This window comes from Phoxinus phoxinus (genome assembly GCF_949152265.1).
Source record: "Phoxinus phoxinus genome assembly, chromosome: 13".
NCBI classification, from domain to species: domain Eukaryota; kingdom Metazoa; phylum Chordata; class Actinopteri; order Cypriniformes; family Leuciscidae; genus Phoxinus; species Phoxinus phoxinus.
Genome location: NC_136888.1, coordinates 13921211 through 13945673, shown reverse-complemented (window position 1 = coordinate 13945673; position 24463 = coordinate 13921211).

The window sequence follows — 24463 nt, the reverse complement described above, 5'->3', positions numbered from 1 at the left end:
ATATATATATTTGATATTGGTATATACTGTCTGTTTCAAGTATAAATAGCAACAAATACTTGTTTACATTAGTGCAAACAGTGATAGATGGGACATTGTGTGTCAAATCAGGGCTGTTGCTGCAATGACTTAGATTTTGTCCATAACTTGCTCATTTGTTGTTGATGACCAAAAAATGTGAGCTGTATTTTTTTTTATGCCCCTTTAAGTCCAAATGGTTCTCCTCAGGGTAAAAGAAAATTGAAAAGAAAGTGACAAATTTCTACTGGATGTGGGTGGAATTGAGGCCTCAAACCCACAAAAAGGCCAAGGATAATTGTTAATTTTGATAGTGTTTTGATGTTAAACCAGGCTTTGATTGGCTTTCTGCTGATTTTGATAGTCCCTATAGTTTTGACATTTTAGCGTGTATACAATGTTTCGCTCATTTTTATAGAGGATGTTCTTGAAGTTGGTCTCTATAGCCACTTTTCGACCATCGGGTCAAACCGTTCTCGTTCCTTTACCGTCCCATTCCGTACCAATCTGGCCAAGCCAGTAAGGATATGGTTTCATTTTGCACTGTCTGCTCTGATAACAGAGCTTTTTGGAATGTAATACAAATGTGTCAGTAGTTGCCTTGGTAACGCAATAGTTTACAGACGTATGAGATGTAAATTGCGGCCGCGATCTGCTAATTGCATGTAGCATAAATAGGTTTTGAGGAATTTCTTTAAACTGTTGCCCTGCAGGTACATCCGTCATAACCAGATATTCAGTTAAAACATAATACTGTCTAACAACTCATAAGCAAGTGCACTGAGCAATCTGGGACCGATATGTCTCCCCGGACAGTCAGTAGAGGACTTGTGTGGTCATTACTTCCACTATTCTGATTGTCTGAAAAAAAGCTTGCTGTCAGTCACTCGGCTCACTCTGTCACTGCTTGCTTGAGTTGGTGACACAGATCCTGCATGGTGTGTGTGTTCTTGTGCTTCACTGTAGTGTGAAGACATTGTTCTGAGTGAATGGCTAAGGTGAGACACTGAGTGGCAGGGATGGGGGCGGGTATCCGTCATGTTGCTATGGTGACGGTGGATAAAGAACATCTGTACTGGAGAAACAGTACTTCACACTGCGCCTGCATATTCAATATGCAGGTGTGCACAACAGCCTACATTACTCCCTCATGGCATAATGCAGCATTATTATTCCATTAACATTAAGGTTGCAAGTCTGAAATGCATTAAAACAATTATTACTCTGTATTTGGTTACAAAACATAATTACAGAGCTGCTTGTTAGCAAAGTCAGGTCTATGAATAACAACTACAACAATAACAAGAACAACAATACATTATCTTTATTTTTATTATGTTCTTTTAAGTTTTTTTTTTCTCAACTGTAACACGGATATCCAATAACTTGAAACAGCATTTCATAAAGTTCAAATTTGTGTAATATTTTAAATTTGGGTATGCAAATACAAATATAATAATAAAATATTATTATTATTTCGTTATTTCAAGGTTTTGCTCAACTGCAATAGATATATCCGTGACAGCAACTTGAAACACAATTTCATCAAGATCAATTTCTGTAATATTTTGGATGTGTTTATAATAAAGTATAGCTTTATCCTTGTGCTTGCTGGACAATCAGTCTAACAAATAATTTGTTTCCCTTTTATTCGGTAGAAAAGAAAGAAGTTTAGCAGCAGGTCCGTGTGATGCCCTGAGAACGCCCATCACACCCAGATTCACTCACACTCGAGAGGGATCTAAACTGTGTCAGATTTAATGGTCTCAGTGAAGGTCTTACCATCCCTCCTCTAATCAAAGAACCCGATGAAGTCTCAAAGGGTGAAATTGAGCCTCAGGGGAGTAATGGAGCCCATTAAAAAGGAAGATGAACAGAGCGAGCAAGTGAGAGGTGGAAAACCTGCTTAGTAAGGCTGCTCAGAGATATTTACAGGGTTCTGCGGGCAGAAAGTTTTATTGAGAGGGTAACCGACCCAGAGACGGCTAATCTAGTCCTTGTTTGCTGATTAAATGCAAAGAAAGAGAAGTGCCTTGAGCATGTCTTGTCACTTATTATACAAATGGGAATGTGTGTGAATGCAAGTGAGGTTGGTAGATGTGTAAATCGAGGTAAAGTGGTGTTAAAATGAAGCCAACTAGGCTGTGTGACTGACATATGGAGCTTGAACTTGTAGAAAAGATGTATATGTTAATGCAGTGTTTATCAACAGGGTTACAATGTCATTTTGAGTGGGTCGCAGAGTGTGTAGTAAAAAGAAACCAACAAAAAAAAACTTAATTGTAATTGTTTTTCTAATGCAAGACTTTTACTTTGAACGACGTGTGTGAAAAATGCTTCCGTCAGACGCCTTTAAGTGTCTTTGAAAACACATTCATCTGCTATCAGATGAAATATCAGGCTATATGTGTCATTATTCTAAGGTTATTTTTCCTAACAAAACAAGTCTCTCACCTCAGAAGTTAAGGCAATGCAAGTTTATTTATATAGCACATTTCATACACTATGGCAATTCAAAGTTATGAATTGGTTTGACTATTGTATACAGTAAATGTAACCATGGTTCCCTGAGAAAAGGGACGAGACACTGCGTCCTAGCATGGGAACACCTCCAGCGTGACCAGTGTCTGAAGCACGTATCTAAACACGACAATAACATTGGCCGGCGACAGCCTATGATGTCACCACTGGTGAGACCAGAATATAGACGGGTGCCTGTTGTACATGACATCAACTTTTTTTTTCTTAAGGACATGGGCAGGCATACCCGAAGCATGGCAATGAGAGTTGTTCGCCTTCTCAGGGAACCATGGTTACATTCGTAACCTGAGATGTTCCCTTTCGAATGGGAACTCACACTGCATCCTAGCACGCTTTGGGGAATAAATAACCACTCCGCCATGGTGAAGGAATTAATGCCATAACGTCCTTCGGATGAGACATTAAACTGAGGTCCTGACTCTCTGTGGTCACAAAAAAAATCTAATTTGCCACTAATAAGCTGGTGTGTGGTAGCCTGGAAATCCCGACCTAAATCTGAAAGATCAATGGTCTGGCGTCGACTAATGAAAATCGGCCAGCTCGAGGGGCTGCACCAAGCATGCATTTGAAAATATCACTGCACGCAATTGGCTAACACTACGACCAATCACAACAATACACGGTGTGACGTATCCAGAGCAACGGAAAGGAACAATTTGAGCGCCGTCTACTGTTCCTCTTTTAGAGAAAAAGGCAAGTCTAAATCTTTCATTGTAGTGCCCACAGCCGTTTCAAACAACTGGTGTTCATCCATAGCCATTTTGCAATATTTACTAATGACTTAGACGTCGCAGCGCTGTCGTCATCTCGCCTCTGGCCCGCCTATATCAGATAACCCGACATGATTGGTACAGCTCCGATACAAGGGCATATTCAATGAGCATCATTACTCGACACCAGAGTAACTCGCTGAGCAAATTCAACTTGTGCTCTCGCGAGAAATCTGGATTTCCAAGGTAGGTGTTTGGTGGGCGTTCTGGCGCAATATGGCTGCCGTCGCATCATCCAGGTGGATGCTGCATATTGGTGGTGGTTGAGGAGATTCCCCCTTCTATATAAAGTGCTTTGAGTGTCGAGAAAAGCGCTATATAAATGTAATGAATTATTATTATTATTATTATTATAACAACTGACAACTGAGCTAGGTCTGGAGTCACAATTCCCCGTCCAAGATGGTAATGCCAAGGAGGCTCACAGAGAGCCATACGACCCAGCATAGCCACCCCGACCCAGCTCTAAGAATGCAAGCAAGACGACTCTCTAAAGCCAGGAGACCTAACTACATTCTACGCTAAGGATAGCTTACCAAGGAGGCTCACAAGAGAGCCTGACAACCCAGTCCACTACCTGCATGGAGCTCTCAGAGCGAAGGCTTCAGCATTAGAAGCCTCTATAGCGAGAGGAAGCCTAACTACACTCTATGCTAAGGACTGCTTGCCAAGTAGGCTCAAAAAAGAGCCTGACAATTCGATACTGCTATCCCAGCTGAGCTCTGGGGAGCAGAGGCCTCACCAGGACAACTCTCTAGAGCGAGAGGAGGTCTAACAACACTCTACCTTGAAGACAGTTCCAGCAAGGAGGTGTAACCCACCCAAAGTACCAAGACAGGGTTAACGTAAGTGGTGGGCGTGGTTTTGGATGCGACCTGTAGATACCCTTCAGGTTACCCAAAGTGTCCTAAGATGCAGTCCGAGTTCCCATTCGAAAGAGACAAGGACTTTCTTGTCCTTTTAAATGTTAAACTGTGCCTGCGGCACACACACTTCAGTTGCGCATGCAAATAAGGTGCATCATATCACTATATACTTCACAAACATTATGTAACTGGTACTTTGCGTGTTACTGTAGCTGGGAAGGAACTGCATGAGTGCAGTGAAGTTGGTTTTATGTTTGATGTTCATCTGACATTTGCATGCAAAAGTTCATTCTATTCATCAGGATCAGGATCATATATCATATTAACAGTTCATGTTAGTATTGTGTATCTACAATGGTAACTGTAGTTTCCAAAATACCATTTTATTTAAATTTTTTGTTTTATATTCTATACCAACTTACTAACTTTATTGTATTAACAATTTGTTAATACTAGTTTGGGGCTGCCATTTAATAACCTTTCCTTATACTGTTTATTCATCACTGTTAGTGATATTCTTACAATTTATGTGCATGTTAAGAGCGACGGTACTTGTGTGTATTGCTTTGTTCAAATGCCTAAAAATTTGGTTCGCAACTTTATGACTTTAACAAGGTCAGATGTTATGGGAAGAAGGAGGCGGGAACCAGCGAACATTCAAATATTTTAATAAATAAATAAACAAATACAAAAATGAAAGTATAAGCCAGCAGCCCCTCACGGACGACTGCTGGCCACACAAAACAGGAACAAAACATCAAATAAAGCTCAAGTCTGTTCCCCTCTAAATCTTCACTGTCGTCGCTCCTCCTTTATGCTTCCGCTCCTACGTGAGAGATACGAGACCGGTGCGTCGCACAGGTGTCGCTCATTATCAATCACGCCACCGGCCTCGTCCAGCTCGCCACAATGACCATGGAAAAATGAGGGTCCCATGGCCAAACCGGTCAAGAACCATCGTGGAGGCACTAGATTCACCTAAAAGCAAAATGTTTGGGTTAAAAGCCATAATAAATGATTGCAGCGATGGTAGGTAGTGACTCGTCTCACGTTTCTGTAGATTACGTTCAAATAGAATCTGAACTCTGCAAAACCCTCCTAAGCAGTCTATTTTGATCCTGCTTATTCAAATCAGTGCAAACCTCCTCTTCCTTCTTAACACAGTGATAGATGGAGCCACAGATGAAAAGAGGCACTTCATATGAAATAATAATAAAAGTACCCAGAATGCCTTCTGTTCTAATGGCCTCTTCTTGAGGAATAAAGAAAAAAACGTTAAATAGAAAGATTTTTATAATGTCTAGAATGTTGTAATGTACTTTTCCGACATGCAAACCAACATCCACGGGAGCGATGGGAATTCAGCACAATTTACTGCTTTTTTTCCCCTTTCCTTGATAAATATTTAATGGAATACCAGAGTTTGCTCTCTTAACATGCTTGCATTTATGGTATTCTCTTTTCCGTACTGGGAAACTCAGCACAAATCTGTTCCATGGAATAAGAAATATGTGAAATTACTGAACTGTTTAAAATGCTGACATTGTTGCTGACTGTTGTGTGTAGTGACATCTCAAGCTGTGGGCTGTTGAGTTTAATGCATCAGTTTTGTTTCTTTTCAGGTCTGTAATTCAAATTGGCAGATCTTGACTCCTACACACCAAACTACACCTCTTTAGATCATGTTTATGCATAATGAACAAGTATCTGCGTTAATACAAAATCAGCATTCTGTAAATAGTAAGGAGTCAAGGACAAGGTTGCAACCTGATCTCAGGATTTGTAGGTCGTTTACATGTTGTTTACACACAATTTTGTAAGTTCAGATATTCACTGAAATGTATAATATGCACATTATAGCAGCATCTAAAATGTAAAAATATGCATGCATAGATTTAGAAACTTCAGAATCCTTTTTATTATGTTAAAAGTATAATTGCATAGTTATTATTCTATTTTATACAGCAATACACGAGTATATATATATATATATATATATATATATATATATATATATATATATATATATATATATATATATATATATAATGACTTTTTAATGCATACAAAATTATTCAGTATATGTATTTCCATAGTTTAAGTGAAAGCATATACATTTGTCTTGTACCTCTGATACCATTGTGGAAGAATACATGGCTAATGACAAAAAAATCCTGTCTGTCTATGGGATAACCGACAAAAATCCTGTCTGTCTATGGGAAAACCAACACAAATGTTTTCAGACATTTGGCTCCAGTACCAGACAACATGACTGTAATCATAGCTCATAACCTGCATGTGGCACCTGCCACTATATTCAGGAGACATTTTGACAGGAAAAAAACAGTGAGAGCTGTATAGCTTTGCTCATCAAAATTCTCTCCAACACTTTTTATCATGTAGGTTTCCAAGTCATTACTGACGGTACAAATGACATGCCACCCCCGACACTGGCATTCTCTCTGCGACTCGAGCATGCGTCTGTGCCAGTCTGCACTTCTTAATTTGCTTATAATTGACATTTAATGTACCCTTCAACATGTTTATTAATTTCTCATCACAGAAATCAAATTAGAGCTCAGTGACTGGCAGAGATGTTTCTGAAAGCAGCGACCTGATATGCCACTGCTTCTGGTTTCTTCCATTCTGACGAAGGCATCAGAGTTATACAACCAGGTAAAAAGCATTACGGATTTTTTAGAACATTGCATTTGAATGTCCTTAACGGTTGCACCACTTTTGTGCATTGTTATCAGTGCAAAAACCGGCTTCTTATTTAACTATTTTGAAGTTGCACTATGGACCTTTGGCTTGTCTATCGCCATCTGTGGTTGAAACATAAAACTGCAAATTACTTACATATATGTTTTAATGCTTTTATAGTGAATTGAGTGAATTGTAGTTGTTTTGTGAATTGAGGCAGACATGCCTTTTTGCCCTCACTGGCATATTACAAGTCTGCAGATTGTCTGCAGTCCGTCTATGCAAAATCATGTCATCAAAACATTTTTGGATCATTATAACCAGGCCTCTTATAAACATACACTGACTATTAAAAATAGCTCCAAAATATTTCGAGTTGTTTTGCATTTGATACTATAATATTATTTTCTAGGCATATTTAATAATCAGTCTAAACACTGTAGTGACCATTAATGTGTGTTCACGCCGAGGTAATTACGAGATTTTAACTTGTAAAAAGATTTCACATCCTTGTAGAACTCATAATTACAACTTGTAACCACGTGACTGCTGTACCACCTGACCATTGCAGATTAATTTAGGCTGATAGTGTTGCCATTTAAATCCATAATTCCCAGTTCGAGGACATGAACAGATTTGCACGTGTTGTCTTCTCGAAATTACATGAATCACGACATGGCTTGAACGCAGCATAGATTGTATAAATGGATCATGTGATGTATATGTATTTTTGTATAGACTCCCTTAAAAGTAAAATGTGTCCTTTGAATTGATTTTTAAATTAAATTAATTTTACATTTAAAGGAAAAGGTTAGAGTGATAAGAAGTGTATAAAAGGTGACAATGATAAGAACAGTACACACAATCTAATCATTGCAACTACAGGGACTAAGTTGTATTGCTTTACTTGCCTGGAGGTGTTACACTAAGTTTATTTGCTTCCTTTGACTCTGGCTGAGGGTTTTGTAAATATTACTATGCTCTCCTGATATCCCTGCTGTTTTCTGAGGATTGCCTGCTTCAAACCTCTCTCTTTGTTTTTCTCCCGCTCTCGTTCTCATATCTCTCTCTTTTAATTCATCAGCGCTGGACCTTTTCAGGCGCACGGCACCTGTGCTGCGTCTCTGTGCCGTGAGCCAGTAGTGATTGTAGGTAAACACGGGGCCTATTGTTCGTGCTCCTCTTGGGACTCCGTTTCCCAGCCCTTATCTGCCGCCCCTCAGCTTCCGTACCTGCACACCATTCAACATGTATTAATTAAACAACAATGCAGGGGCCGTCTCTGTGGGACGAGGATTACACCTCTGCTTCAGCCCCGATGAAACCAGAGGTCATTGGCTCAGCCTGGAGAGATTTACAACTCTGCCTCCAAACATATCTGAGACCACTTATGAGCTTTCCATCAGCCATTGCTAGATTGGATTATGTTGTATTGTTTTATAACCAGACAACAATGCAGCTGCTGTATGTTCCCAACTCATTAAGGACAAATGAAATTCATTTGAATCTTGTGTCTTAATGAATTTTGTAAACCACCAGCGAGCATTGCAGAACCTGCTGTGCCTTTACTGGACTTTTGATTACTCACTGTACTTTTGATACAACGCAAACTTGATAATGATTTTATGTGATATTCTCCAGTAACACTGCAACACTGTTTAAACGTTAACATTAGTTAATGCAATAGCTATTGCATAAATGTATTCATGGTAGGGCTGCTCTATCATAATTTGCTGTGTGCATCCGCTATAGTCCAATCACTGGATGTGCAATATTAAATGTATAGGGATCGTAGTTGATCCGTAAGGACCAGGCACCGGTTTGAAAAGCATGTGATTCTATGATTAATAGAGTGGTGCAGGTATGACGTAACTTTGTAGGCCAATCAGGAGTTAGCATCACACTGGTTCCCTTGACAAAAACCCAATAGGTTATATGTTTTTGGATTATCACAAAAGACAAGCTCTGTGATCAACAAAAGTGTATGATACTTGTTTATGTTTATACACATGTTTATTCCATCAAGATACTTTTCACAGATGAACACAAGTTTTATGAATTTTGAAGCCTAAATGCAGTCGCCAGAGGTAAAACGCTAAAGGTAGGCTATAAACCACTGTCACCATCAGCTTCCGACATCTTTCTGTTTTTATGTAAAAACATTTTCCCAGAAAGTTTGAGACAGAATAGTAAAATTGTACTGAGATGACATGTTCGGTGTGATGACGTTTAATGTCCCCGACAGCCTCTGTATTCCCATTTAGCCACTTGTTAGCAACCACCTTTTTCAAGACACGTAACAGCTTAAAAAAAAAAAGTGGGGTAATATTGATGCTTTTATGTTGTAGTATAAAATGTGAAAGTGACTTGAGAGAGTGTTCACCAGAGACCTTATTTCATAGCCTGACTACGTCAGACTTCGTACTTCCGCTCAATTTCATTTCGCTTCTGTACTTAGTCTGAGACATCGACATGTCTCTCAGTTTTCCTCCGGCCTGAAAACAGCCGGCCAATCAACGAACAGAGAGCGGGCTGAGAGCCGTGACGTAGACGCTAAGCGCCGAGTTTGAGATTGGGGAAATCGAAAACGACCGCGGATATGGAGACAAGGGATGAAATTTGCTCTGTTGTGGAGAATATTCACGGCATTTCCAAACTGAAGGACGAACAAGAAGAGTGTTTGGTAAACATTTTGAATGGAGGTGATGTCGATATGTGATATCTAGGTCTCTTTTATCTGTCGAGCTCGAACTGGCACCCTTTTGACAGGTCAGTGTCTCCTTTTTTTTCCAGTTCGTAAATATTGCCATGTCATGTAATCTTGCAATTAAGTTGCAGCATTTCGGACAGACTCGAAATGAACAAAGAGCTGTGTTTGACATAACTAATCCTAACTTTGACAGTTGGCTGCAAATATTTTCCTGTTTCTCTTTACTGTCAAATAATAGTTTAGAGGCCCCGATTGTGCCGTGGATGCGTAGATTTACATCACATAATCTACAAAAGTAGTTGACAGCCATGTTCACTCCGGTATTTCTCTCGATGGATTCGTTTTCGCATTATTTATAATTTGTTTACAGTGGCAGTTCGATGCTGCTGAGCTGGCGCATAACCAAACGTTATGTGATTGGCTTACGGGTAACCAATGATTTTATACTTCAGACGAGCGCCCCCCCCGCGATAAAGAAAACACTTTTCAATGATGCCATGCCAGACTCTGTCTATGAAGCAAAGCGAAGTAGCAGAGTTTGGTATTACCAGGCTACTTATTTCAGCCAGTTAACCAAAAACCATTGACTTCGGGACGATGGAACCGAAAGTGCTAAAATACAACACCAAAGTCCATTCTCTTTCTCGTCTATTTGTGCATACATGCACAATGATGTAAAAATACCTCGACAAGTTTCCTCGTAAACACAGTCACTTCTGGCTTATGTGAACGTGAATTTGATTATTCAATTTCTGTACCTGGATACTTGCACTTACCTGAAAAACATAGGCTAGAGCACTATATATTTCATTTGTATCTATTGTATTTACATGTATCTGTTCTTGTAATTTGTTTATTATTTTCTATGCAAATTCACTGCCCTACAAAATCACCCCAATCATTCTAGAATGATTAATTGTTTTCAAATAGAGCTATAGGTTAAACTGTTTTCATTTCACAATATATATTGCAGATAAACAAAATATCGCAATGTCAGTTTTTTCTTCTTTCCAGTAGCATGCTGCCCCAGTGAATGGTTAATATACTAACACATTTGTTTTGTTAACACTTTATTTTGATTGTCCGCTCTAGACATCCAACTTAACAATAAGTACTTTTGCAACTATGTCAACTAGCAGTCATTAGAGTCTTGGTAAACGGTCTGCTCAATATCTGCTATAATAATACATTTAATTTTGATGATTCCAACAGACATGCTACTGACTATAAATAACTTGGCAACTACGTTCACTTTTTCATAAACTTAACCAAACAGTCTACTAATAATCTAATGATAGTTAGTTGACATGTAGTTGCAAAGTTACTAGTTAACTGTTAAAAGTTGGCCATGGAAATGAAGTGTAACCCAATTTTTACATTTCAAGTTGTTTAGATAATTTATAAATGAATTAGCATTTTTATACATATAAACTATATTCATAAAACTTAGATGAATAGGTTCTGTAAAAATTCTTGCTCGTAGTTACTTCATGATACAGTACCTAATGCATTAGATAATGTTAACTAATTAAACCTTATTTTAAAGTGCTACCACCTTTACCAAATAAAACATATTTGAATATTCTTAAAGTGATATTTTGCCACTCTCATGACAGTTCAGAACTGTTTTATGTTTTGGTGGATAGTTGGTGGATAATTTGTACCCTCTCATTTATAAGTATTTGTACAATCTGCTTACATTTGTAAAAAAAAACAAAAAAAACACACTAAATTTCTGCATAGATCAAGTCACGTGAATTTATACGGAATCCTTATAAAATAGTCACATTTCCTTGTGAGATGGTTGCATTTTGCATATTTGGAGAATGTAATACCTCATGTTTCCTAATTGTATATTTTACTAATTTCAATTTTCTGGAGATTTTAAAAGCCGCATTTTTCTGTATTCTTCTTATTATAAATCTATATGACTATTGATATAATATAGGCATTTATTCATGTGTAATGTGTAAATAGATCTTAATATTATACATTTTTGAGGTTTTAAATTTATTTCGTTGTGTTCATTTTTACCCATAGTAACTCCCCTTTAATAAATGCAACGGAGGAAAGAAAATCAAATGTTTTAAAAATAATAGCCCAACATGAGTAAATCACAGTTGAGAGAAAGAGATCCAGCCCCTTTAACTGCCTGTAACCTGCAGCTATTGTGTAAACACTAGAGGTGTGTTTAATGGGCTCTTGCACATTGGCTGGGTCTGTTGCTCCAGTGCCGACAGGGGGAGAGCAGAGATTAGCAGGTAATGATGTGAATTAGAATAATGCAGCTTGTGACCGTCAGGGTGTAAACAGGCACATAAAAAAGCAATCACATGTGGGTAGCCGAGATAAGGGATTTACGACAGTACAAATTTGGTAATCCTATTAATGCGAAGCCCTTGACTCTTGCAATGGACTTCCTGTACCTCGTTCTGTAACACCGGGGAAAGGTTGTGAAGTTTGGCCAGAGAGTTGCGGGTTTCGACTATGAGAAAGGGAGATCTGTTGGAGGGGGTTGGTGCTTAAAAAGGAAGAGGATTGGATTGATGGCTGTTGTGTCATCATTGTCAAACTGCCACTCCAGCAGAGTGTGAAAATAACTCTGCTGAGAGCATTAACAAACACACACTCCCATAGCTCCCACCAGCGTGACAGCAACAGACACACAGATACATTAAAGCGGACAACATCTCCCAGCCACGCCAAGCCCAAGTGGGCTGGGAACGATGAAAAAATCTATGCTCTTTTGAACCGTAGCAGGCTGAAAAAGAGGTCCTCTCCGTTTCTTCTGCCATTCCAGCCGTCACCTTTTAGAAGCGAGAAGCGCCGTATCCGCTGAGGATTAACCCTCGAGTCACTCTTCCTAGAGGAAGTGCCACCACTAGCATTTCTCATAAAGTAATTGACTGTATGTCAGTGCCTGTCAGGGAAGGAGCCTTTCCATTCTGCTGTGCCTTGGCAAGCTCAATAAATCTTCTGCTGCTGGCATAGGTATGGAGATCCATTGTGAACAGCTAATCAGATCTGAAATCCAATTACTCTCGCCGTGTAGAATGATGGATTTTACACTGAATAAGAGGAGCGTGGGTTCCGTACAGGCGTACGAGTAATAAATAACTCCAACTCAAAGAAAAAGTTTCTATGTTTGGTGTAACAAAAAAGGCTGGAATCTTCGATCTCACTGTGTCAATCGTGTTAGTGGTATGTGTGCAAAACATCCTGCTAGAGGAGCTTCCAGTGAAATGAAATCCCTTTTTTACAATTTCTTGACAAGAATATACGAATGTTTTAGAATTATGTGACAAAACATCAAACCATTGTCATTTAGGTTGAAGTCACAATTAAACAGATACCTGCATTGTGTGTGTGTGTGTGTGTGTGTGTGTGTGTGTGTGTGTACCAGTGTAATAGATCATATTGTGAACAATTCTTCAGTGCATAGAACCAAGTCGAATTGTACTTTTTTTTTACAATCTATTACATGATTGAAAATAAAGAAAATGATTTTGGACACAAATGTTAGTGGAACTTTCTTAGTTCATTGAATTTTGAGTTTGCAACTGTAGTTACTATGTTACTCTGTCACCTGTGTAAATCTGGGCTCTACAGTGAGACAATTTCAGTCGCATATGCGATTAAAAAATTATGTGTGCGACCATGAAAATATATTTAGGCGCACTTGTGCGACTGACCCGACCGAAGCTAGACACTACAACTCCCAAATGTTTCGCACTGCGATTGGTTGCTTTTAATGCCAGTCAACCAAGCAGCGCAAAAAAGTTTTGAGACGACTGTGGCGTTGAAACTGTCTGGTGTTGGGGTGAAGAGTATCACATTTTACTTTCAAAGTTCTGTCTCAAATGAGGCAGAACAGAGTAGCTTCAAACAAAAAGAACAAGACGTTGAACAAGAACAAGATGTTGGTGCTGTTGTTCCTTGTAAGCAGAAAATATCAGTGACAGGTAACGTTAAACAGTACAGGTTCCAAAAAGAATGGCTTGACGCTTTTCCTTGCATAAAAAGCAAGATAAAGATGTTATGCTGCAAATACTGCAAATAAGCCGGTGCAGAGTTAGCAGGGCCAACAATGTTTGTGTGCGGACATTCACACTTCTAGCGAGAATCACTAGTGAAGCACGGCAAATCCCAGCATCATTTACGCTGCAGGGACATATTCATTAACAGGTCGCAACCTAATAATCCCCGTACAATCTGACAGGCAAATTAGCCACCAAAAGTTACAGGCTGGAAATTATAAATTACAAATAACAGTTTTTTACTCAGTAAGATATTAATGTCAATTTAGAGCTTTTATAAGGACAGTTCACCCAAAAATGAAAATTCTGTTATTTAATTTATTGTCATTCTTTAATCTTCAGAACACACTTGAAAGAATTTTTAATTTATGGGTGTAAACGACATTTGGGTTGGTAAATGGCAGCATTTTTATTTGTTGTTGACTGTCCTTTTAAATACATTTGAGGACTACACTTCTGTGTCTGTGCGTTGTATTTGTGCATATGAAATGTATGCATTTATGCATGTTTTTTGTGTTTTCTGAGGACAGCCAGTGCAATTGTTTTTCTAAAACTGAAAATATTAAATGTTTATAAGACAAACTTCTGTGAGACGCTATGTTTCTAAATTCTCTTTTCTCATGTTCTCCATACTTGTACATGTTATACAGTATGTGGCACAGTAATATTGTGTCGTTTAAGGGGAAAAAAAAACTTTCAATTGTATGTGCTCCTAAATTCTTTTAATTAGGAGCATAAATGGTCCTAATAAAAATAAAAAAGTTATCGTAGAGCCCTGCATCCACCTAAAATTACCAGTTAGTAAAAAGTAATTACACACATATTTCAAAAGGTACATTTTAAAAGAGTTCTGGTATCATTTGTTTGCAGATGCCACATGGCTTGATATTTTGTTATATAATACAATCAAATGCAGACATTTTTTTTTTCCAAATTATTTTTTGCCATCAACGAACGTCATACTAAGAACATTTTAAAACGATAACTATTGAAGATGGAAACTTTAGTTCAGCTCCTATAATTATTGAACTAACTAGCAGTGGTATAAAGCTTTACACTCTTGAGTACCACATGAGTACCACAGCTAATCTTCATCTGCTTCTTTATTGACATCTCATCTTCATTCATAAATAACATCTTGATTGTTTTAATGCAGATTAAGTTTTAGACTAAATAATACACCATTCAACATAAGAGTGATTTTAATTACTTTTAAAACGGTATAATGTGCTTCCTATATTCTGGCTCAGGAAGTCTGGAAGGACGTATTTCAAGTGTTTGTCCGGGATCAACGTATTATGTCCCATAACCTGTGATGTCTTAGTTATGATGAGTCAGTGTTTTGTGGGAAAGCTCACTCGGCCTGTAGCTGCCTCAGTAAGAAATTGCAGACCGTATGAATTTGCTCTGAAATGCTCAGCAGTGACTCGTGAGCTGTACATCTTGTGGACGTAAGCAGTTGAGTTGAAAAATGTACACACTGGCAAGCAGACGTTTCAGATCCACCAACCTCCCCAGTTCATGAAATATTTTGGCAGTTTTCACAGGCCCACTGTTTTTTTTTTTTTATGGTAACTTTTACACGGTGCTGTAACTTTGATCATCATTGAAACTGTATTGATGTCTCAGCCAAAAATAAGCATTGTTTTTTATTGTTTTTTACAAACATTATGACTTTGAGTTTATTAATCATCTTAGCTTTCATGTTTCAATTAGGGCTGTCATTAGGTTAAAATATTGAATCGCAATTAATTGTACCCTTTTGTATGATTAATCGCATCTTATCACACAATTAAGCATACTACTTTTATCGTGTGTAACATGTTTATTTTGTCATAATTCTATATCCGGCAAAGTAAAACATCAGATTGAAGGACGATTCTCAAAAAAACTATATTTTCTGCAGGCCTTTTTCAGTATAAATGTAGGTGACTATCTAAAAAGGTGTTCACGTTGACAGCCGTAGTTTCAATCATATATTTAATTATATTAAAAAAAAAATATTATAATATAAAAGAAACAAATTTGAACATTCAAATTAAGAATAATTGGTATTGCGATGGCAATGTTTACAGCATTAACAACTTTCACATTATCCTTTTTACCTACCAAGTACACTCACATGTTTTCTTCTTCGTATTATTAGATATAGGCCTACTAATGTGAGTATAAACTTGCCCAGAAACCTGATCTTGAGTGGAGGCTATTGGTTTTTGCCTGATCTTATTACCAATGTGACGTTTCTCATCAATAGCATATAGCAGCTAAAAGCTTTTACACAGAATCCAAAGCCAGGAAAACTAGAAACTATACGGAGAACGATATCAATGTACCTTGCTAATTACAGAGTTCCAAACCACCTCATCACGGACAAATGCCTTTCCACATTCCATGGAAAACAAGCAACACCTTTTTTATGGCCCTCAATTTACAATCAGCGCAATTCCAGAGATTGGCTACAGGTCATTTACTATGGCTCTTAGAAATCAATGAACAGTTTTGCCACTGTGGAAGGAGTGGATCGTGGAATGGCTACACTTTGAATATCAATCTGGCCAGCGTTGCATGGCAGAGGATGAAAACAACCAGTGCACGAAAGCCTGTAAATCACATTGTTAAAAGTTAATTAGCTTCAAATTAGAGACAATATCATTAAGCCTCACGAAAGTTTATTTCACTGATGTGTTTTTAATAGTTGTTTTGGCCAATGGGTTGTCTGAGGAATGTTTACTGCTGTATTTTGTGTTGTTTATCTTTATTCCTATTTTAAAATGGTTTAAAAAAGTTTTTATTGAAATTACAAATATATTCAGGGGCGGATAGGCCTAATAAATATTTATTAGGGCTGTCATTTGATTAAACATGTAAATTAATGAATTAAACACGATACGTTCATTCAGATAGACAGACAGTGCTATAAAATATTTTAAAATCATTCATGATTTAACATATATCAGTATATTTTTTAAAGATCTTGAGTAATAATTGAAATGCAGTATTTTAGGATTTAGAAGGTGATCAATGGACAGTTTGCACATTTATGGGTTTAGTATTCTGTAAAAATTGAGATTATTGGTTTAGCAGGTGCAATATTTACTGTTGTCCCCTCAGCAGCTGTATTTGAATCTGAATGTAATGGCAATATTTATACAATGCAGTTAATTCTGTCAACCCTACTAAACATTTTAAAGTCACAATTTGCATATTGTGGCATTAAACACAACTGGTTGATTCACTCAGCAAACGAGCTAACACAAAACAATCACACACTCTCGTAATTGAGGTGCTTGTAATCTGATTCGTAAAATGTTACACCGTGCTGTCTTATGCACTTCATGAACATTTACAGTATGTGATGATCAATGCAAGACTGTGAGAACACTGGAACAGAGTGTGTAAGTGTGTGTCAAGTTAGTTTGGATAAAAAACATTGTTGGGGGTAACGCATTGCAAGTATCATGAGCTACGTGATCAGATTACTTTTTTTAAATTATTACTAACTAGTAAAGTAACTCATTACTTTAAATGTACAGTTTTTATTGCTGGAGTAAAGGCCCCTATATACTCACAGAAAAGTTATTTTTCGTTCTTCGCTTAGGAGTAAAACGAAGTTTGAAATAAGTGACTAGTTATGTACTGTTGTACACTGAACAACTGATGCCGCCCACATTGCTGAGAGTGACGGTTAGATGAATATGTAAATATGAGCTGTGCGCTTTCCTCTCGATAACAAAATAAACACACAACAAAATTGAGAAAAAAATCAAGCATTTTTTGATAAAGCATAAGAAAAGCATCTGATCAACATGGATATGTTTGCACGAGCTCTGCAATTCGGCACTCTTGTAAAGTCACGTCACCTTTATTTCTATAGCACTTTATACAATAGATAGCTTAAAATCAAGCAGCATTACCATATTAAACGTGAAAAACAGTGTAATTTAATCTCATTTAATCATAAGTGAGCCTTAACTTAATTTTATAGTAAAGCAGGTATCCAGTGTGTTCATGTTTTGAATCGCAGACGCCTCGACAACTGAACAGGAGAAACGAACCGGAAAAGATTTAAACGAGAAAAAAGGCGGAGGCTCCGCGTACATTACGCAATCGCCACGGACCAATGGTAGTACAAAGGTGTTTACCAGCCGTAGCTAAATTTTCCAGAAAGTCTGCTTTGCCAAACTTTTTCAAACTCCCAATAGGGTATATGTCGAACGTCGCATTACGAAACCGGAAAACAGAACGCATCGCTTCTGTTTCAGGTCTTTTGTATGTGCTTCATGCATTTTTTTACTGTTTTACTCAAGATAACTTAAAAGGAGCGAGCAAAGATGATCATAACCAATGTCCCTCGCATGTGAAGATCGATATTTAAAAGTAAAAAAAAAAAAAATCTTCACACTAACGTTAAGATATTTAAATAGAATAAAACGCCAATAACAAAGTGAGATAGGTAGGTTTGCTGATTACCTTAAAATTCCATAGATATCGGCGTCAGTTCATACGGCTGTTAACACTTTCTATGACAAGCGGATGCGATGAGACCAGGTTTCCGGTTTCGTCATGCGACGTTCGACATATACCCTATACTCTGTCCGTCCGTCCGTCCAATCCCCCAATGATGTTTTATTTGAAACTGATGCGTCATCATTTATCAGCAGCTCCGTCTGCCTCAGTCAAAGTGTGGCCGACACAGTATCACTCAAAGCAGGTCACTCTGCTAACATGCTAACTAACCATGACTAATGCAGGTTGAAAATTGTTCCACCTACAGTGGATGTACATGGCAAACCTACTTTAATGCATCTTTATTTTTGATGAAAGATGTGAGCGCTGACTAGAAGAAACAGGGTAATTTGACGGGTTCAAATTTCAAAACTAGAATGAGAGGCCTAGTATAACTTTGCCTTCTGGATTTGATTTGGTGAATGTATTCATTTAGATTAGCCTACAATCTCTCAACTGGTGCATTTCATGTGAGGCTTAAACCGTAATACTCTTTATTTAAATCTCTTTACAACAACACCTAATGCATGATAACGAGGGAGATAATGACTTAAAAAAAAAAAAAAAAAATCCGTCAAATATAATCTCCTAAAAGGTTTTTCATTTTTTAGGCTCAACAGCACATAATTTAGAAGTGGTTTATGACAAAATGAGTGATGGTTGTTTCTAGGAAAGTATGTCACAGATGGTTTATGATTCATATCTTTTACAAGCTGCACTTTGAAAGACATTTTCATCATAATATACGCCTATACAGTATAATTGGTTTGATGCTCCTCCAGTAATATATATTCAGTCTAAAAAAAAAATCATTTAAATTAATTTGATTGCTATATGATTACTTTTTGCAGTCCAGGTGTCATCCGAGCCACTAGTACTGTATTTCCCCCCCCCCAAACCACCCCCCCCACCCACCCCCTCTTCAGCTTAGTTGTAAAAGGAACCAAGCATAAATCAGTGCACCATTTTCTGCTTGAGTGTCTTCAATACGGTCTCCTTGGTGACCAGTTTAGGGTAGCACAAATAATCCCCTCTGAATAGTGTAATGAGATGTCTACTAACGGGAGCTTTCTCTCTGTGCTGCCTTGAACACGAGGGTCCGCATACCGTTCACTTCCCTAACAACAAAATCCTTTCCTGTTCTTTGCTTCCTTCAATTGCTGTTTAACGAATTCCTGGAGCTTTTCAAGCTCTGTAGATTAGATACAGAAGAGTATTTTTCCAGTCTTTTGGCCCTTTTGAAAGCGAACATCGCGGCTCAGCAGGGGAGTTCTAATGAAGATGATGCTGAACACAAAAGCTCTAAGAGTCTTTGCTGTTGGCTTGCACCACAAGTGTTCCATTGCTGTTTTCAGCTTATATACTTATTATTATTATTTTTTTAATCTATACAAGCAATATCCCTCACATACACACATTAGCATTACCCACAGTACTTAAAGTAGGTGATAATTTAAGCTGCCATTCACATGTTCCTGAAAATTATGCTGCTTTATAAGCCAAACTATTAATTTTCCAAAGTTCAACTATTTTTGCTGTTTGACGAGTTAATCTCTGTCCCAGCAAAGTGACCACTGCATTTATATAATTAAATTCAGGACCGACCACATCAACTATATGCTTCAATTTAACAATTCTGGAGGTCCACTATCTGAGTGAGACCCAGCATGCTCTCCTCTGTTACATCCAGCCTCGCTTCTTTAACCAAGGGTTCTTGCATCCCGAACAAAGAGTCAGTTTTTTTATTCAGTTCCATCCTATGAATAATAAAATGTCTCCAAACTTTGAAAAGTCCATGATTAAAAGATGGTACTCCATTGAGATAAATGTTCTTGTGGTCCAGTAGCGGTTTTTGGCACGGGCGAACCGGGCGGTCGCTCGGGGCGGCATTTTTTCATGTCACATGGGGGGCGGCACGAGCTGTTAAAAAAAAAAAATCCTCTGCGCCGCGAAGCGGTTTTCTATTATCTATCATTTCAATTATTGGCAAATTGGCGCCCCTGCTTGCTGAGAAGGTGCCGTGCACAGAAGCTATGTCAAGGGGGTCTCCAACACGTCGCTCGCAAGCTACCAGTAGATTAGGTGCTTTTGCGCGTCTTTTGCGTGCTCGAGTTCGTTATTTCAAATGTAGGCTTCCTAGGGAAGCGCGCTCATAATTGAAGCGACGCGCTCATTTTTCCCAGGGGCAGCGAGATGAAGGGGGTCTCGCCCAGGGTGTAATTCAATGTAGAACCGTCACTGTTGTGGTCCATAAAAAAAGTGCAGTATCCATACCAAGACCTTTGACTCTTTGTAAAATTGTTTTAGCCATCATACCCCATACCAGATCTGCAGACCCTTTCAAAAACTTTTGAACAAATTGTAGGCGAAATGTCCACCCTCCTCTTTGGGCAAATAAAGAACACTTTGAGGTGTCCAGAGTATTTTAGCAAAAGGCCAACAGGTGGATCTACGCTAGAAACTTGCAATGATGTCGATGCCACTAAATTATGAATTACTAGCACTCTTACTCGAAAAGACGTTTGTGGATGGATCCATTTCCATTTTTAAGTCTGCCCTCCATCTTTTCAACAATTCTCTCTCAATTATTCTGTTGTGCAACTGCATCACCAATGTATACTCTCAAATATTTAACCCCCAAATATTTAATTAAATATTAAACAGGGCACTCAGAGCACCATTGACCTTCAGCATACTTTCGATGGTATGGTACAACACTCAAATCATTTCCACAGATTTTGATGTTCAATTCTGTCAAATGTTTTTTCCTGGACAATAGAGATAAGTCATATGTGCACTACCCCTGAGCTGGACGATGACAGCACTGTTTTCTTACCTTTAAACTTACCTCACAAATGTTTGCAATGGTTTTAACTAAAGGGGCGGGCTTGGACAATAAAAAGGAGCCCCAAACTAGTGTATGGTGCAGTTAACCTGGCAAGCGAGGATGCAATTGTGGTACTGTGAGCAACTTCTTATCATTGAAGAAGTTTGTGTATATAGATATTTATATATTTTATTTGTTCTTTTTTTAGTGCAGTTTTTGTTTGCCATTTTTCTTTACTTTTACTGTTTTCTTTATTGTTACTTTTGTATAGCTTTGGTCTTTTTTACTGGGACGGTTTAACCTCTCGAGCACTGTAAATAAACGCCAGTTTACACCTAACATCACTGCGAGTATTGCAATAATTTTCATAATTGCCAGTTTCGCCTGACAGTGGGCCTGCGAAGACAGTTATCTTACATGTCTGATAGGTACAATCTAAACCACCTTAATGCCTGTCCCTGAATACCAGTGTAATTTTGTAGTTGATCTAAGAGCATTTTATTATCTATAGTGTCGAACGCAGCACTAAGATCAAGCAAAAGTAGTCTTGAGATACAGCCTTGGTCAGAAGCTAGAAGTAAATAGATTGTAATTTTAACGAACACATTTTCTATGCTATAATGGGGCTTGAATCCAGACTGAAATTTTTCATAGATATAATTTGTTTGCAAAAAATCATTTGACTCCGTGGGCACTTTCGATACAGAGTGAATATGGCCTTTTTTTCTCTCCAGGCTAAAGAAACATTTAGATGGGGTGTCCATTCAAGTTAAGATACCTTGGCCTTTCAAGAACTCCTTGTGCCTTTATACCAAGCATGTTCTCCAAAAGAGACCTTTTGGACTTTAATGTCTCAGCTTGTCTTGGTTCCTTTTAAACATCTGCCAACGCTTATAAATTTACTGTTTCAGATTCCAATTTTCTTATGACGCGAGTGTCTCGAGAAACAACGAAAGCTGTTGACAAAGCATTTTTATTTCAATCTTTCCACAATCCCACCACTGCCTTAAATCGTTAAAACATTGCTTTTCTTAATTTAAATTGACTCCAAAAGAAACACTTTTTTTCTTTAAAGATTGCAATAAAAACCTAAAGTAAATAAAAGACCATTAAAAACAACAGGCACAAATAAAAAACAAAATCTCACAACATTTACATTGTTTAAACAATAAAAGTTATCAAATCTTGCCAAAGAAAAAAATAATAATCTATGTAACCATGTACAGTATATAGTTTCACATTACCATTCAATTCTCTAGATATATCACTTAAACGGTGTCTCTAAATGCATGAAGCACTCAACTTGAAGCTGCATGAGGCTCCGCATGGTTCCAGTCCAACATTTTATTTTCTGTGCAATTAAAGCAACACAGGCTCATTGGAAAAAAACGTACCTGTGGCAACATTTTTGCAAAACTCAAAATACGTACCAATTGGTATCACTGCAGTTTCCAACAGAAATGAACACTAGAGGCAGTAAAACAGCAGGCACGTTTAATCGTTTTCATACAAAATTACGATTAGGCAGATTATGGATTAATAAAGACTTGTTTTCATGTGGTTTTTTTATGTCAAATTTGCTTCTGTTAACACTAGTAGGTTTAAGGTTTAGTGTAGGTGTACGTTATTTTAAAACGTGATGGAGCATTAAGCTTTTAGCGCCACTCACCGGACATTCCAAATCAGAATCTGCAGTGACGCGTTCAAACTAGTGCTGTCAAAGTACCGACTTCGATTCCAAGACGGTACTGAAATAAAAAAGTTTTGCCGATACCAGCATTTCTCTCAAGCATTTGAGCACTGTTGAACGGATTCTTAAATACCTCTGGTTGGCCATTGTGTTCACGCGCTCAACATGTCTGTGATTGGCTACAATGATCAATGCTTCAAAAACATGTTGTCTTCACCGAGCACTTAAACAGATACACACGGGAGCATTTGAAAACAGGCGTCTATCAGCAGATCCGTCTTTCAATGTTTGGGATTCGCTGATCAAATGCTCCCGTGTGTATCTGTGTAAGAACACAATGGCCAACCAGAGGCGTTTAAGAATCCGTTTAACAATGCTTAAAATGCTAGAGGGAAATGTTGGTAGTGTTTCAAATGAGCCTGGGCTGAATTACAGTCCCCACCCAAAACCACATATTCATCAGTTTTACAATTCTGCAAAGTTGTATATTATACTTTTAAGTAAATTGCGTTGTTTTAAAACCATTATCTGTTTGTAAGTTTTTTAGCCTGTAAATCTCTTGCACAGTGAATTGTTCAGTTCTTCACCCCTCATTAGTGTTCTAGTGAACTGACTCAAGAAACATTTACTGATCAAGAAAAAAAACAAATAGTGCTTGTTTCACAAATAAATAGTCACTCATTGGTTTACCTCTGTGTTTGCTGTCAGTTGCCTCACTATCTGAATAATCCACTGTACTGTGTTCCCTTTCGTAGTCACTACGAGTTACGTCAGTGATGACGAATGGGGTTTCGCTTAGAAAGCCTATCATCTTCGAGAATTTAAAAACGAGCCAATGGCAAAGAAATGCCATGGGTCTGTGGAATTTGCATAGTGTAACTCCGCCTTACCTCGTGGATATATAAGGAAGTACGCCGGCAACATGCAGATATGTTTTCGCTTCGGAGCCAAGAGCATTCTTCACTCCACAAGCCATTCTGAGATCATCTCTCTTCACTCTTCGAGACGAGCTACTCTTCAGGTGTTGGTGTGACGGCGGTTTCCAGCGAGCTTCACATTGCCTGCCGATCTGCGAGGCGGTCTGCCAGTCGTGTGTTTCTCCCTGGGCGCTTCAACACTGCTGTTTGAGTTTTATCCTCTCTAAAAGAGCTGCACGCGGTGCGTCTTTTTAAAGACGGTTCGCCCATGTATTGCTGGTTGCGATACTCAGATCAAATCAGCTGATGGGCACGGACGTTGTCTGATGTGTTTGGACAAACGCACAGACAGCATTCGTGGATGGGTCATGTTCTCATTGTGGGAACATGACCATCGCAATGTCGCGATCGAGACTCGATGACCTCCTTGGAGAGAGAGTCCCCTCTGCCACACCCCGATATATTCTCTCCACGAGAGGGGATACTTTGGCTGGTGGCCAGGGTTCTCGGAAGGGTATCCTTTCTTCACGGAAGTGCATGAAGAGGTCATGAGATCGTGGAAGTCTCCCTTGACTTCCCACGACTACTCAGCGGCCTCTTCCGCCTTCTCTGCCCTCGATGAGGTCGCGGCCAGTGGGTACACTGGGGTTCCCCACCGTGGAGTGTTCTGTGGCAACACAACTTACAACAGCTTACGAGTGAGCACACAGAGTCACTGCTGACTTGCCTGAGACAGTTCGAGGGCAAGAGTGCGGTTCCACTGAAGTTATTTCAGAGGCTCCTAGGGCATATGGCAGCTCGGATTGCTTCATATGAGACCGCTTCAGCTCTGGCTTCGCAATCGAGTTCCGAGGTGGGTATGGCAACAGGCACACTCC